At 38.8% G+C, this 16,649-nt stretch overlaps 1 protein-coding gene across 4 annotated transcripts in view; it reads right to left on the reverse strand.

Moving 5' to 3' along the window:
* The window catches only part of palld.S (palladin, cytoskeletal associated protein S homeolog), a 201,256-nt gene that overhangs the window by 58,619 nt on the left and 125,988 nt on the right, over window positions 1-16,649 (reverse strand). Inside the window, exon 1 of one of the 4 annotated variants that reach the window (XM_041579525.1) lies at window positions 2,799-2,925. The exons of the other annotated variants lie outside the window; for them this stretch is intronic. The gene's annotated coding sequence lies outside the window, so the exon portion shown is untranslated. Of the gene's footprint in view, window positions 1-2,798; window positions 2,926-16,649 lie in introns of those variants that run through there. 4 annotated transcript variants of the gene reach the window in all.

The following is a 16,649-nucleotide window of genomic DNA, read 5'->3' on the forward strand; positions in this document are numbered from 1 at the left end:
ACACCAGAAAAATTGGTTTAAAATGCCTTAATTCACCCCTGTGTGCCACAGACATTAGGTGTAATTATTTGGTTTGCAAGGCTCTTCTGAAAAACAATCTTGTGATGACAACAAGATATATGGTCGACAAATGATGCCTCCAAGTTACTGCTTAGGCTGTAAGTTTGCTATCATAATCATCTAAACAATTGATGATTATAAAGGACATATTTAATGTGCAGTTAGAGATGGTTATTCCCCTTATAATGCTAGAACTAGCTTACAGTAGGTACAAAACTGTTGATATACAGTTATGTATAACTCCCAGCATGCACCCCATATGTTGCTGATCTACATGGTAAAACACTAAAGACAGTTTGCCACTGAAATGTAAGTTTTTAATACCCCCTGCCCCTCTCTTTCAACCCCTGGCTTGAAATCTGCCCTTCAGTACTTTGTCTCAGCAGCTTCTGGGCTGTTTCCAAAAGCCAGCCCTTCATGCCTGCTTGCCAAGTTTCTGTAAACACATCATCAGAAGGCCCGTCTTTTTCATTTTCCTTCCCAGCGTTCCTTAAAAATACATTCCTCTTGCAAGGAAACAACTGTATTTTTGTCTGCGAATCCCAATTTTAAACAAATGTTCAGAGCCACACGCTGAACCTGAGCTGCCCTGAGCTGTTTTCCTTTACCTAAACAAGGAGACAGACTAGAGAGCCCCTTTATGGCACATCAAAGTCTAAATGCACAGGCTGCCTCATAGCATGTTACTGATTTCCTCCATTGCAAGAATATTATACACAGAGAATTACATATATTAAACATATACATCGATATGGGTAATTTGTTCTTAAAAGATGACAAGAACCAGCAAACTGAGCATCCTTTTACCATAAGAAGTACTGAATAGTACATGTTGCAAAGTTATCTGTATGTACATATTCTAGCAGTAAAATGGTTCAGACCATGGCTAGAGAAAGATGCTGGAAGTTTCGTTTTGCAACAGCTTGAAACTTACAGGCTTTTTAAATTCTACATGACACTAAAGTCCAACAGTCTGGATCCAATAAACTGATAAATGTCATTGTGTAGATGAAGAAACATCAAAGGATAATGATAAAAAAAGCTAATCTGAGTGTTATAGTGTCAGTCTTCTAATGTTCATTTTAAGTCTTGGTCCAGCTACATATACTACAGCATTACCATACATAATATTGGTGCTAGTAAACATAAAGCATCATTACCACTACCATTGTAATATGGGTCTATCTGCACACAAAGCACAATTACCAAGTATAGTATGGGTACAACTACAAATATTGTGCCAGTATTACCATGCATCGTTTCGGCACAACTATACAGAAAGCACTATTGTCCTATAAAATATCAATGTGAATACACTTAATGGCCCATTTCAATCCAACATATCTTATCACAATACACCTTTTTCTCTTTCTTTAAATCAAACTGGTATGAACAGTTACCTGAATAATGACATAGTGTCCTCATGAGACATTTAAGGAATCTTTTTCATCTATATAGTTTTTCAAACTACAATGCACCTTTTTATGGGTTTCACTCTATTGTATCTATAATTAAAAGGCAATTACTACTGCCTCCGGCACTGTAGCGTTGTCACAGTGGATTGACAAAGAAATCAGTCACTGCACAATGTCCTATGTACCACTCTGGTACATTGTATATGTAAGTTTATCTTGTAAAGCTTTAGTGTATTGGATACCACTCTTGCACAGTATATGTTGGGTTCCATTCTCACACTGAGTAGTGTATTGGATACCAATCTTGCAGGGTATATGTTGGGTCCCCTTCTCACACTGGGTAGTGTATTGGATACCAAATATGTTGGGCTCCATTCTCACACTGAGTAGTGTATTGGATACCAATCTTGCAGGGTATATGTTGGGTTCCATTCTCACACTGGTTAGTGTATTGGATACCACTCTTGCACAGCAGATGCTGAGTTTCTGTCATTATACAGTATGTCCAAAGCCATAGCTTTACTATACTTACCCACATAATTGCTTTTCTTATTAACACTACCCAATGTACTGGATATCACAGTGTACCGCGAGCTGAGTTTCTATTTTGCCTTCCATTTTTTTCATGGTGAGATGTGCTGGATACATTCTTGCACTGTGTAGTGCATCAGATGCCACTATTACTGACCAGCCTGGCTTTCATTTTTTACATTGCACAATTCACTAAAAAGCAATATTTATCAGTGCTGGAAGACAGCACAGTTTAATCAAAGGCAACTTTTAGTACAGTCCAAATGGTTCCATGCCCATAGTTACCCCTCCAAATGAAACCCAGCATCTATACACAAACCCCTTCATACTTTCACTTAAATTCTATATAACCATATCTATACTAACTATAGAATTTAGTATCACAATAGCCTTTGATATTATGTCTGTCCAAGACGATCACCTCTGAATAGCCAGGGAAACATTAGATTGCCTTTATGAGATCTCTCCAGTAATGGTTACAGCTAGTCTTTTCGTTAAACAAACTCTCAGCTCCAGCAGAAATGAAAGCCAGCTGCTGGGACACTTATTCTACTAAGGTACTGGAAAAGACCCTGCCTCATTCTGCAAGATGATCACGTAAAATTTCCCCTCAGTGTGGCGTAGCCTGCAAGTTCCACGAATACCTGAAACCAGCCAGACATTACAGAAGCGCCATTTGTGTACAGTAACTGGCTCAGTACAGTGAGAGCTACAAGCTTGCATTCTCCCCATTCTCATTCCTGATACCCCTAATACAATGTGCACTATATGTTCCTGCATAAAGCATCTTACCTTTGGGAGAGCTTCTTGCTCTGCCTCTGATCACCAATGAAGCCGGTACTCTGTGTAGAGAGTCGGGAGCAGCAGTGCTTGTGACTGAAGTGAAGCCCAACAGGTACTGAGCACGACTGCACATACACACGTTAGTCAGACAAGCTCAGATGGATCAGCAACTTCATGACTCAGTGATTTTTCAGAAGGAAAAAAAAAAACTCTATTCTGTCCAGCAGCAGTTTCACAATAAAAGTCCCTCCCACTCTTTTGCAGAATTCCTGCATGTGTTTAAAAAAGAGGCGTAGCTGCAAATCTAAACATTGATAGATGGATTATATTTTCCCCCTTCCCTGTGCCCGTTTCATTGAGCGTTTAGTGACTGGGACTGCTTCTTTATTTTACAGACTGGCCAATGAAAAGCCAGGGTGTAAATTGCCAGTGTTTTTGTCTGCCTGAAAACTTCTCTTTATTGCTTAACTGATCCTGGAACAAAGTACATGTGAGAGGAAGGGCAAACAGTTCAACACTGCTGCATTTGTCATATGTCAGATCCGAAAGTGCAGGTTCTTTTATTAGGGAAATTGCTAAAAATTTTTGCTCTGAAATTTCATTCACAAATTAGATTTTTCTGTATTAAGTTTGACTATGTAGGAATTGGAAAAAAGGCTGATACTGGAAACGTTGCAGGTCAGAGATCTAAAAGCCATGTCAAGTAAATAACGGCTTTTTAAATTTAAATGGAAATTGTGGATGGTGCCATGCTGATTTTTGCCTTAAACGGGTTGTTCAACTTTGAGATAACTTTTAGAGTTACCGTATATTTAACAAACAGTGAAGTTAGAGGTCGCCATCTTAACCAATCTGGTAACTAGGTTCCAAATTACCCTAGCAACCATGCATTGATTTGAATAAGAGACTGAAATATGAATAGGAGAGGGTCTGCATAGAAGAATCAGTAATAAAAAATAACATTAAAAATACATTTGTAGCCTTACAGAGCATTTGTTTTTTAGAAGGGAGTCAGTAACGCCTATTTGAAAGCTGCAAAAAGAAAAAGGCAAATAACTATAAAACGATTAAAAATAAGTAATAAAAACCAATTGTAAAATTGCTTAGAATTGGCAGCTCTATAACATAATAAAAGTTACCTTAAAGGTGAACCACCCCTTTAAGTTTGACTATAAAAAGGTGTTGCCCACATAAAAAAACTGCCTCTCCCTTGGGCAACAAAGCACCCAAAAGCACCATGCCATCCTCTGGTATAGGAATTAGTGCATAAACAGTACTTTACATATGGAAATCCCATGTAGAGGCAATTGTGGTAGACAAAGTACCCCATATGTCACAGATACAGGACATCCTATGTGCCATTACCTATGTCACACTAAGTGGTTGCTCCACCATCATGTCCTAACAGTCATGTATTTTATTACTAGTATATGTTAAGCTCAGGTTTGTCTGTCCTGCAGCCCTCCAGCTCTCATTGAAATACAATTGCACTCACTTGGGATCTCTGGGTTGATACTACTGGCTTAGATGGTACATTCCGGTGATGTGGGCTCACTAGCGAAAGAATAGAATATATGGAAGGTGGATAATACTGGGCATTAAAACACATGACTACTACAATACAGATCTTTCCACAAGGCATTCTGTGTGTCACTAGAGGGGCAGTTTGCATCATTTCCTTTTAATTTCATTCTTTTCATCCTCCGCAAATAGTTTAGGTTAAAAATAACAGCGCAAGTCAAAATCCCATGATAACCCGATGTCATTCTGGCAAAACTGCTCAGTGAATAGGGAGATGCGTCGTGGGGAGAAAGACAGACTGTCCCAGTTATGTTCCAAACTGCTATAAATACCGAATAATTGTTTATACTCTTATGTGTTATTTGTACATTCATTCCAGAAGTTTCATCTCTTTTCCTACAACACTTTTTCCGGTTGTCAATTAATGTGTCCATTCGTCCAGATGTTTATGACTGATTTGAGAGGTCAATCAAATTTGTTTTCAATCCGCAGCTCTACGTACTAACTCCCATGCTAATCCCGGATGCAAATTGCGTGTGGACCGATTTGTACACGTTTTCTCGATTCATTTATTCCAGCATGGAAAATTAATTAATAGGAAACAAGCATAATGATTAATAATATATTGCCCTGGTAAATATTTGCAGGGATATTTTAAAGCTTGGCAGAGCATGGTGTTAAGAGCGCCACTGGAAAAAAGTAATTTTTGGGGAAATTCTGCATGTCTTATATGCAAACTGGGGTTCAAATACTGTAGATGATATGTTTATGTGCTTAGAATTTACAAAAGTGTACCAACTGTGGCTAAAAATGCGTTGTCTTCAATTATCTGGAACTTTAAAGTCACATTAGGTAGCATTAATATCAAACTGAATCCTGGTTTTATTCCTACATAAAAATGAATGAGCTCAGGGATCTTTGATTAGGCTAAGTATAATGGCATACGGTGCAGAACACAACACACATACTGAATGTGTCCACTGAGCAATTATTGTGTTCACTTACAGAGACTGACTGCTCACAAAGCTCTATTACTCTATAGTCACATAGACTGTCAACTTAAAGCTTTAGCCAATGCAAATATGTTGTGCTACTGTATGTCACAACTTCCAATAATCAGATATACAGGTATCATTTGACATTAATATGCTCTCATTCTCCTCCTTCCTTTGTCTGTTCATGATAATTGTTATAATTCTCTCTCTCACTCACTTTTCAAAACTTTCACCATACCCACTATTTCAAATCATGATCACGACTGCCATTTACACTCTATACTTTTAACTCTAATTTTAAATAATAAATAGCTGTGCCATTTTTGCCATCACTACATATTTGGGTAGAGGGCATGCACAGAACAGTAAACAGATCCTAGGACCAGACAAGAAGGACACACTTGCAGGCATACAGTATGGGCAGGTTAGCATGAGGATAATTAACACAATGGCCCATCATCAAATGACTATACTGGCCAGAGATTGCCCAGATAAACTCTGTTCCACACAGAACAAACTTCAAGTTTGCCCAAAATGGCTCATATAGCGTAGAAGAGCAAACCTTTAAGTGACAGTTATAGATCATCCATAAATATCAACAAAGTCGCAATTTATATGTCATGGTAGATTTTGTATTGTACTGTATCAATTGTGACAGTAGATACGAAACAGAACAGATGGGAACAAAATGAGGTTTCTGACAGGCACTGCTGGGATTCCTTGTGGTTTGTTTTTCTCCTTTTGCTTTGAAACTGGTGGTGTGTACATATTTTTGTCGCACTGTTATGCATAAATTGTCTGGTATAAGATATTGATCTACCTGATGTACATTTCATATCTATATAAAAATAAATTTATTTCATATCGCCTTCTGTATATTATTCAGAGTGTGCGAACCCATTACATGTGACATTGAGCTTTGGGTTTACTTGTTGGTGGTATCCCTGGGTTATCAGCACCTCCTACATTTGAAATTTTGTTACTTTAAAAAGACTTTTAAAAAGACTCTTTTGCTACTTGGAGTGCCCTCCATTGATTTGTGTTACTGCTGGGATTCGAGCCAGTAACGTTTGGGTTTCACTGGGCCAGGTGAGCAGCCTGCTGGGTCACTCACTATATGTTACGTGGCCTTTGCAGCCCCAGCCCAGTAGTAGCCTGATTGGTTTGCAGTGAGCAAATCAGGGCTGACTCTGCCCCATTTAAGGCCAATCCTCCTCACACGCCTTGCCTGAGCATTGGCTTCCCATACTAGCACTGTGGCATTGCCCCTAGCTAAGTGTTCCAACTCTAGCCTGCTTTCATTGTCTTGTCTTGCCTTGTTCTGTCTTACCTTGAACCTTTCCTCCTTACCTTGCCTTGTTCTGATCCTGCCTTGCCTTCCCCTCCCAGTTCTGCTCCAGTCCTGCTTTAACCCTTGACTTAAACTTATTCTGCCTTGACCTTGACCTGACCTTGCCTTGCCTGTTCCTGCTTCCTGTCCTGTTCCAACTTGTACCTGTATCCTGTCTTATTTCTTCCCTTGTCTGTCCTGTTCTACACCTGCTCCCTGCCGCTCCTACCCAGTCTGCTCCTGTCCCAACTCATCGCCCTCTTCTTCCTGTCCAGTCCTGATCTTCACCCTCTCCGTCCTGTTCCCCTCTGCACCTGTTCCACTTTGACAGACTACGTCCTCATTAGCCTGTTCCTCTCTTTCCCTTTGTGTTCCATGGGCACAGCCAGTCCCTGCCTAAAGGATTCACCTTCCTCCTCTACTTCCTTAGCGCTCCCTACCTAATCCTTGACAGTTTCAAAGCACAATGCGCACATATAACACATGGGGAAGAGACAATACAATGCTCCCTACCGATAAAACAGACAAACAGTAAGTTATCCAATAAAGAGTTGAATCAAAACAGCTCCACGCAGTATATTTTAAACTGCAATGTGTTTTTATTAGCAGTGTTGGCATACTGAATCTGCAGCCATAAGGAACCAAGTACTGGTGCCTGAATAAAAAACGTCATTCTATACAGTAAGTTATGCATGAATGCACCATTTTGCAAATATCAGTGAGGATCCTGCTCTCATAAAGGAGTATAGTTTAAAACTTTCTATGTTAAACTCCAGTGCCTTCATCAATATCCTATGTCAATGATCTACAGAGACACAATGGTATACATCCCATGAACTTGCTTCATGCTAAATATGACCTATCTCCATTTGGCTTTCCAATTTATAAACCTTAATAATACATGATTATTTCCATAGTATAGTAAAACAAACGTGCAGGTACTTTAAATGACATAGAAGAATAAGGGTTCCAGCTTTCTGAAATAGACAGGGGCTCCACTTTGAAGTCTTTTCATAGCTGTTAATCAATATTTAGGCTGTCAGTACATGTCTCAGCAGTAAAAGGTAAGACACTCATTTGGTGGCTGAGTAAAGAGGGAGAGAAGCAAACTTTTCACCCCCAGCTTGAAAAAAACATTATTGAATTTCTCGTTGTTAGTCACATTCTCCTTGCTGGATGTGCAAAAAGGAACCTCTGGGGATGTGGATGACACAGACTAGGGTATTGTCATACATGTCTAGATGTTACAAGTGGTATTGCTAGGATTAAACATCAACCTATAGATTTCATTTGTGCTAATCATCATATATAATATGAGATACTGTCCATGCTCTATCGCAGGGGTCCCCAACCTTTTTCCACCCTTGAGCAACATTCAGAGTTAAAAAGAGTTAGGGAGCAACAAAAACATGAAAATTGTTCCTGGGTGGTGCCAAATAAGGATTGTGATTGACTATTGGTAGCCCCTATGTGGACTGGCAGACTACAGGAGCCTCTGTTTGGTAGGACACCTGGTTTTTATACAACCAAAACTTGTTAACAAGCCTGGAATTCAAAAATAAGCACCTGCTCTGAGGCCACTGGGAGCAACATCCAATGGGTTGGGGAGCAACTTGTTGCTCATGAGTTACTGGTTGGGGATCACTGCTCTAGCGATTGGACCTACCACTTGTAAATTATCCCTAATATACTGTAATCGTCTCCACTACAGAAGAACTTGCACACTGCCATACTCAAAAGGATCACATTGATTGAAAGATGCAGATAGAGACCTTTTATGTTTTAGTCTGCACTAATACCAAAATGACAAAAGGGCTCCGTATATGCTGATTATATTAGCTAAGGCATTTCCCTAATGCAAATACAAAAGGCGGCCCAGCCGCCCACATGGACTGACTGGTCATTTTCTAAATAAACTTTAAAATCATTGCTCTGTGTGTGGGTCCCCTACCTGCATACTGGTCAATTAGATGACCTGATTTGCTTTGTGAATGGATTTGTCAGACATTTGCTTTCATTATCAAACAGCAGCAGGGCAGTAATCCCTGACTTTACTAAACCTGGCCCATCCCGGCCTGTGGACTTTCTAAACCATACACAGAGGTAAACAGTAGTTCTGGTAGCCACAGGACTACTTTTTAGATAGTTTCTGACGCATTGTCAGCATATCCAACAGCTGTAGTTTATTGTGTGCGGAGCAGATGGGATTTGTAGTTAAAATCAAAGCTAAGGTTGGACATCAACTGCAGCTGGCACACGACTAACTCTTCTCAGCTTTCATAGCATGGATAATTGTCCACCAAAATCATTTCCCCAATGTCTCTAGCAGCTCAACCTCTTTGCCGACTTGGGTTCAGTAGAGAGAATGTGTAAAAAAAAGCTTCAGGATGTGTAACATTACAGGCATGCAAGAAACTAATTAGTGGGTCCCAGTCTAGTTCTCAACATAGGACGCTGATTCATTGTTTCCAGTAACATGACATGAAAGTTAGCACTCCAGCAGTTCAACAGACATTCTTTGTGCTCCATAGTTGTTAAACTTCAGTATCCTAAAAATGTTTTCATTTTGCCAAGGGCTTCATTAACTTCCCAAGTGCCAGAATCCTCGTCAACAAAAGGTGACCATGTGGCAATGGTCTTAAAATTAGCCCATAACTGTAATATTATAATAATGTATTGCACTGTTTGTATAAAATGTAATACAGGGAAAAAACATTACATATATATGGGTTTTAAGACATGGAAATGTGCATAAGTGTAAAATGCACAAATAAGCGTGTAATAAACTCTGTAAATGTTAGAGTTTCCTATCAAATTGAAAGTCACATAGAAAAACAAATGAAGACAGTCACCCTAAGGCTAGGGACAGTCAGGGCCCGAAATCAGACATCAGTTATTTCAAAAAGTGCAGCACAGCCGGGCCCCCCTTTAGGCGCGGGCCCAGTACAACAAGTACCCCCTGTGCCCCCCTGATGGCGGCCCTGTTGCCCGTGCTGAGGGGCTGAAATCGGCCTATAATTATCCGCAGGGTAATTTCAGCCCCATCTGGCCCTAGCCTAAATGTTACACGGTTACATGGTAACTGACAATCCCTGCTCCTGAAGCTTTCAGTCTTATGGAGGAATGTAATAAAAGGCAGTAACGTAAAAAATATTCGCAATGCGAAAAAGTTATGCCTCTGTGCGAACAAACTTGCATTTGTTCGAATTTAATATAGCTTTTGCGAACATGGAAACTGTTTAGTGACCACTTCCGACAGTGGAAGAAGGTTTGCAAATTTTATAGTTAGCTCCAGTGCTCAGTGAATGTAATAAAACTTCTTACTGAAAAAGTTATATTTGCTCCCAAAGATTACGACAACTTCAAGCGCTTCTTAAAAATGGACAATGCGCAATAAAAATTCGCAATGTAATAACAGTTTAAGAAAGAGTATTACATTGCGAATTGAGACTTTTTTTTCTCATTTGTGCTAATTGTTTTGCTATTTGCGAATTTTATTACATTCCCCCCCCGTAGTTCCTTATAACATTCACACCACAAATACTAGAAGCAATTTCGGTTTGGGGTGTGGGAGGAATAAGAATACCCCATACTGAAAGGAAACCCATGCATACATGGGAGGAACTAACAAACTGTTGCCCACATTCATTGTGCCATATGAATTCAGCATGGCTGCCAATAATATAAAATGCCCTTACCCCAGGCTTACAGTTCTTATGACATGGGAATTCTTCAGATCTGATGACAGTGATAAGGCTTGTTGTACACTACATGGACATATCCATTAATCTAACACCTGCACTTGGCAGGGGGAGAGGTTTACATTATTGGAATTCTTGTGCATGAGAAGGAATATGTACAGTAAATTAACCTGAAAACACTGCTAAGAAAGAAAAGGTATGCTTTGAACTGTGGTATAATCCTGTTAACCGTAGCAAATATAATAATATCACTATGCATACTGCATAACAGACTATACTCACCTGTGCCTTGCAATATTGTGGCACCTACATGGTGTGAAACAATACTGCTGCTTGTTCTGCACACCAACCTACTATTATTTTATCTAACAGTGCATCCTGGGAATTGTTTGACACATGTGAGTCGTATAATAAATATATTGAAAGCTACTGACAGCTATTTCAATGCCTCTCAGGATACATAGCTATACTATATTATACTGTATTTACTATACTATATACTATACACATTTTCCTAGTAACCAAAGCAAAGAAGAACAAACATGTTGTGGACAGACAGTAAGGATAAGGAAATCGTGATCATCAGTCGGGTGTTTCTATTTTGCTATCTACTTATGACTGAAAAATAATCCCTATGTTACACAGGCACTACCCACTGCCGTTTGCTCAGAATCCAAAAAATAACTTGTACTCTGAAAATCCTGCTCTGAGACTTCCTTATTTGGTTGCTGGAGCTGTTCTTTGGAACATTCTGAGAAGGTAGCCCGCCCCCTTTCTAACTGCTATCCCATTTCCCTGCTTAGTTACACATTCATACAGTCAGGTCCGTGCCTCACGCCGCCGTTACCTTAGCCAATCACACACACACTCATGCCCATGTAAGGAGCACCTTTCCTTTCAAACATCATCTGGCCCAAAGGGAGTTCTGCGCTCTGCAACAGAACCTGATCAACCTCGCAGCTCCAAAGGAACACAGCAAAGGCTACAATAATCTGCACAGTTGCACAGCACATTCATTTCTCTTCTTCCCCTCAACCAAAAGCTGCAATGGGCAGCAAATTCACAGTCTTCACAGTGAAAAATAAGGGGAAGATTTCAAAATCTTTTTTAATCTTACAGTTATATGCTAGGGTGTTTTCAGCTTTTTAGAGAAACAGTTGAACAGAAAACAATTTTGCCTTTTACTAAAAACATGAAATTAAGAATGGGACTGATAAACAAAATTCAATAAAAAGAACAGGTGATGCTCTAATGTAGCCTTCACTGTGGCAGTTCTTCTGGCAGCTGATAGGACCGTTTCCATTGCTGGCATGTCCTATGATGATATCAAATGGATCATTCACGATGTTTAGTGTTTTAAGGCATATAATTATAATGCGTAAAACCCATTATTAAAGGGATACTGTCATGGGAAAAAATTTTTTTTTCAAAATGAACCAGTTAATAGTGCTGCTCCAGCAGAATTCTGCACTGATATCCATTTCTCAAAAGAGCAAACAGATTTTTTTATATTCAATTTTGAAATCTGACATGGGGCTAGACATTTTGTCAATTTCCCAGCTGCCCCTGGTCATGTGACTTGTGCCTGCACTTTAGGAGAGAAATGCTTTCTGGCAGGCTGCTGTTTTTCCATCTCAATGTAATTGAATGTGTCTCAGTGGGACATGGGTTTTTACTATTAAATGCTGTTCTTAGATCTACCAGGCAGCTGTTATCTTGTGTTAGGGAGCTGTAATCTTTTGTTTGGCTGCTGTGGGAGAAAAGGGAGGGGGGTGATATTACTCCAACTTGCAGTACAGCAGTAAAGAGTTATTGAAGTTTATCAGAGCACAAGTCTATGAATAAGTACAATTCTCTATATTTAACATGTATATTTAGGAGTAGGCCAGGACAGATATTAGCATGCTGATTTTCACTATGCCTCTGTCTAGTCTCCTGTATCCAATATACAGGAGATCGCAGGAGCACAGAGTTCTACAGCAATTTATAACTTGTTTCCTGATTTGCATCATCTTCATTTTTCATTCTTGCACTACTTGGCTGTCCAAAGTTCAAAGAACTGCAGCCAGAATAAATTCCACAATCTTTGATTTTATGATGAATAGCTTTCCAGACACAATATTGAAATATTTTCACTAAGGACTAATAAGCATGCCCACCCTTCCTTCCAATTAGTCGTGACTCGTTCCTCTTCTTCCAACACCAAGGCACTCTGGGAAATATTTTATAAACATTTTTTAATAAACAAAATGTAAGGCTAAGAAAGAAATCAATTGCCTTTGACACTAGAATCCATAAAATATGGTCTTTAAAATATTAGAGAACTCCATTGCCAGCAGGACAGATAGACAGACACACACCAGGAAAAAACAGGCAGCTTTTACTGATATAAGTAATTATGAAAAAAGCATAATTATAGCATCATTTACTGACATTCATTTACAATTTACTTGTTTTTGTTAATTCATGATATTAACATTTTTACACTAATATTGTGAATATGTATTATTATTATTATTATTATTATTAACATGTATTTATATAGCGCCAACATATTGCGTAGCACTGTAAAGTAAATGTGATTATACAACTACATCACATGAATTACATACAGGTAAACTGTGCATCCCAGTGCTGTGAGGGGCACAGGCAGAATAGCCAATAAATATTTTTTTGAGCATCACAGAAGGGCTTGCAGTACTAGGGGACTAGGTTCAATTCTAGGTTACAGGAATTTGTATGGGGGTGCTCTGGTTTCCTCTCCCATGGAGGCATTGAATTTGAGCATTGGAGAATATCCTATGTCAGGTATTAGCAAGCTCTATTTAGTGGCTGTGTGCTTTAATCACTTATTGTACACTACTGAGCACATTTACATTTAAAGGGCAGGGCATGTGCTGAATGTACTTTTTACCCATTCTATTGAGGAAATATCTATGGTTTTTATTATTTCTTGCATTAAACAGGGCAACATTTGAAAACAAAAGTAAAGCCACATTATACTTCCTGATCCCAATGGGCAAAGTCAAACAAACCAGCAGTCCACTGAGAAACCTCTGTATAATAAGTTGCTCTTTATCTAAAAATGATAACAGACTGTAGCGGAGTAGCTGAGGAAAGGGGGGGGTATTTATACAGAGGCTTTTTCTTACACAGGCTTTTTTCTTTGCCTTACGCAGTAAGTAGAATGTGGCTTTAGTTTCATTTTCCAATTTGTCCTTATTTTGAGCAATAGATTACAAAAATAACACATATTTCCTAATTAAAGCAATAGGGAAAAAGTATGTTCAGCACAAGCCCTATTCATTGCACCAATGTTGAAAATCGAAGTATATGGCCCCTTTAAAACACCCTTATTACAGCTACTGATGAAACTCTTACATTAATCACTGCATTTGTAGAATGCCATGCATTGTTCTAGTAAAGTTTATACAGGAATAAAACCCACATGTTATTAAGGGCAAGTGTCCAAGGATGCAAAGCTCACAAACACTTCCAAATGTTTTGTATGCCTGCGACTGCTGAGGAACGTCTCATACATGTGAATTCTAACCTCACATTGCATCACAGGGTTTTTGAAAGCTGAGGTGGTAGTCTCTTTTCCCTGGCTTAGACATGGTTCTTCCCTATCTGGTTTCAGCTGCATTCTGTTCATGTCATTACAAACAATTGGAGTCTGTTCTTTCTCATGCACCCTGCTCTGCCACTCTCACTAAGGAAAAGCCTGCCATATCAATGTCTTGTGTTTTTTTAATGGATATTCTCATCACTTTGTACTTCCCAAGATGTGGGAGATTTATAAATAAAAACTCTGCTGTCAGTTACCCATCACAAAAACTGATAAACCTTAAGGGAGGTAGTTCACAGTCCAAAAACGAGTTAATGAATTTCCACTCCAATGGTGTTTTTTCACAGGAATGAGCATTTGCCAAGAATCTGGTGTTCTCTGGAGGCCCACCTGCTGATCACACAGTGTGGCAGGAATTTACCAAAATATGAGTCCATGTGAATAATAACCTTGAACTATTCTAACAAGAGAATGACTGGAGAGTAACTATGACCTGCAGGGTGCCAAACAAAAAACAACCAATAATCACAGAAACAGATACACAGAAAAAAAATTATTATTATGATTAGGCTGATGGTACACAGGTACTTTTCAGCTGTCCAAAAAAAAATGCCCCCTGCATTTACACGGGGAGCTTGGGAAGTTCCATGTGTTCTGTGGCATATCAATTTTTCTTATTGACCAGAATTAAGAAATAAACACTGCACAATGGTGGCAGATGATGCACTGAGGGTTCGTACAACTAAAAATATGCACAAAGGAGAACATTTTTACATACACAAGGGAAACATTGTTCGCAACAATGTTTTGTTTTTGTTGATTATTTTTATTATCCCAGAGGGGTTGGGTCGAAGATATTTAAGCCGGCTGACATGCTTACAAATGAAATACTATATTGGAAGGCTGACAACCTTGGTACAGTATGTACCATATTTCCAAAGAATATTGGGTGGGCTTTGCCACATAAAGGTACATTAAATAGATAATGTGATACAGACTTTTATACATATTCTACAGCCTTCGGTGAAGTTAAGTTCATGACTCTGACCATAAATAATAAAAGTTTTTATATATACAGACAATGCTATTTTATGTAGCTGGTTGCTTTGACATTGTACAGGGTGGGAGAAAAAGGAGCCAAGGTGCCTTAGCAACTGCCCCATAGTGTGAAAAAATCGGATATTAGGAAATTCAACAGCTTTATATGCAGCAAGCGCTGGAACAACGACTGAAGGCAGAGAAATCAGATGATAAAAGTGTTTGTCAAACTGCGCAAAACAAATGAATTCCTCAAGAAATAGAATTCTATTCTTCCCCAGTCTCAGTGTTGGCTTGCAGCGAATGTGGTTTTAATTATAGCAGCTGAACTTTATACAGGTAGGAACTAATAACAAAAAAATATTACAATAATTCAAGGGGCTCTCTTTTAATGTGAAAACTTTTAATGCAATAAGACCTGGTTTTGATTAAGATGTTTCTCTCCTAGACAATTTGATGCCACGTTATGGTGGAATGTGCCCACAGAAATCAGCTTTTCTTACAGTGTATATTGCCAAACCTAGAAGAGAGCTGCCCTACAGTCACATATACAGAACAAAAGATCTGCCTAAACCATTGCCCCTCGGGTACTGGTTTTGGCTAGACAAACATTCTGGGAGTTCTAGTCTAGAAGCAGCTTAGACTGTGGGTGGGAATCCTGTAACAGAGGAAAACATTCTGCTTAACTCAGGCCCTTTAGATGTGTCCCATACATGATCCGTGAAATTATCAGTCAAATAATGTACATTTTTGTGGGTTTTGTCTGCCATAGTTTATCCTTTTTTCATTTTATATGTGTTACTGGAACTTTGTGTTGATCTTCAAACTTTTATTTGCCTTTAAACCTCCTAATTGTCTTCAGCATTAGCTGGTACTGAAACAGACAGGATACTTTTACTGAAATGTCCTAAAACTTTTCAATTTAAACTAAAAATACATATGCTTTGTGTCGGGTCACGGTGCTATGACTAAATCCTTTTTTACAGCAGGTTAAGGAGAGCATTTTCCCGGTGCCTCCATCTTTCCTCTCAGCTGTAGTGCAACGTTAGCAGATAGTTTTAATAGAAACTCTTCAGCTGATCAAAAACCATTATATTTTATGCTATTCCCAAACGATGCCCTAGGGGTGCACAAAGTAGTGTCTGGGGGGATGTATGCATATTTACTCCTGGATTTGCAACTTGAAGGTTAAATGGGGTAAGCTTTGGTGGTCACCAGTTTTTGTCTGTCCTAGATATTCTCCAAATTAAATACATGACTGTATAGCTAATATGCCAATGTTTTTATATATCTGTGGCCTTCATGGTGGATCTCGAAGGGAGATTATTAGTGACTGACTTACAGAATTTTTTTACTTTTTGAATATATTATTACAAAGTGAGTTTCACAAGGTGACATAAAGAGCATGATTTTTAATAATCGACAGAGCCACTTCTTAATGCTTGTGAACATCAACAATAAATTCTTATGGAAATTGCTATTGTATTATGGTCTACCTGGATTGGTGAGTTAAGACACTCATCATGAGATCTGACGGGTCAGATAAAAAAGGTGTATGAGAATACCAAATGGAGACATTCATCGTACATGAATAAGCACAGGCCTTTATCAGTCACAGACATGCAAACCTTGACAAAACATTTTTCCACCCCTGTTTTTGTATATACGTTGACATTACATGAAACTTATAAAACACCTTTTTGCAGA

This window comes from Xenopus laevis, chromosome 1S (genome assembly GCF_017654675.1).
Source record: "Xenopus laevis strain J_2021 chromosome 1S, Xenopus_laevis_v10.1, whole genome shotgun sequence".
NCBI lineage: Eukaryota > Metazoa > Chordata > Amphibia > Anura > Pipidae > Xenopus > Xenopus laevis.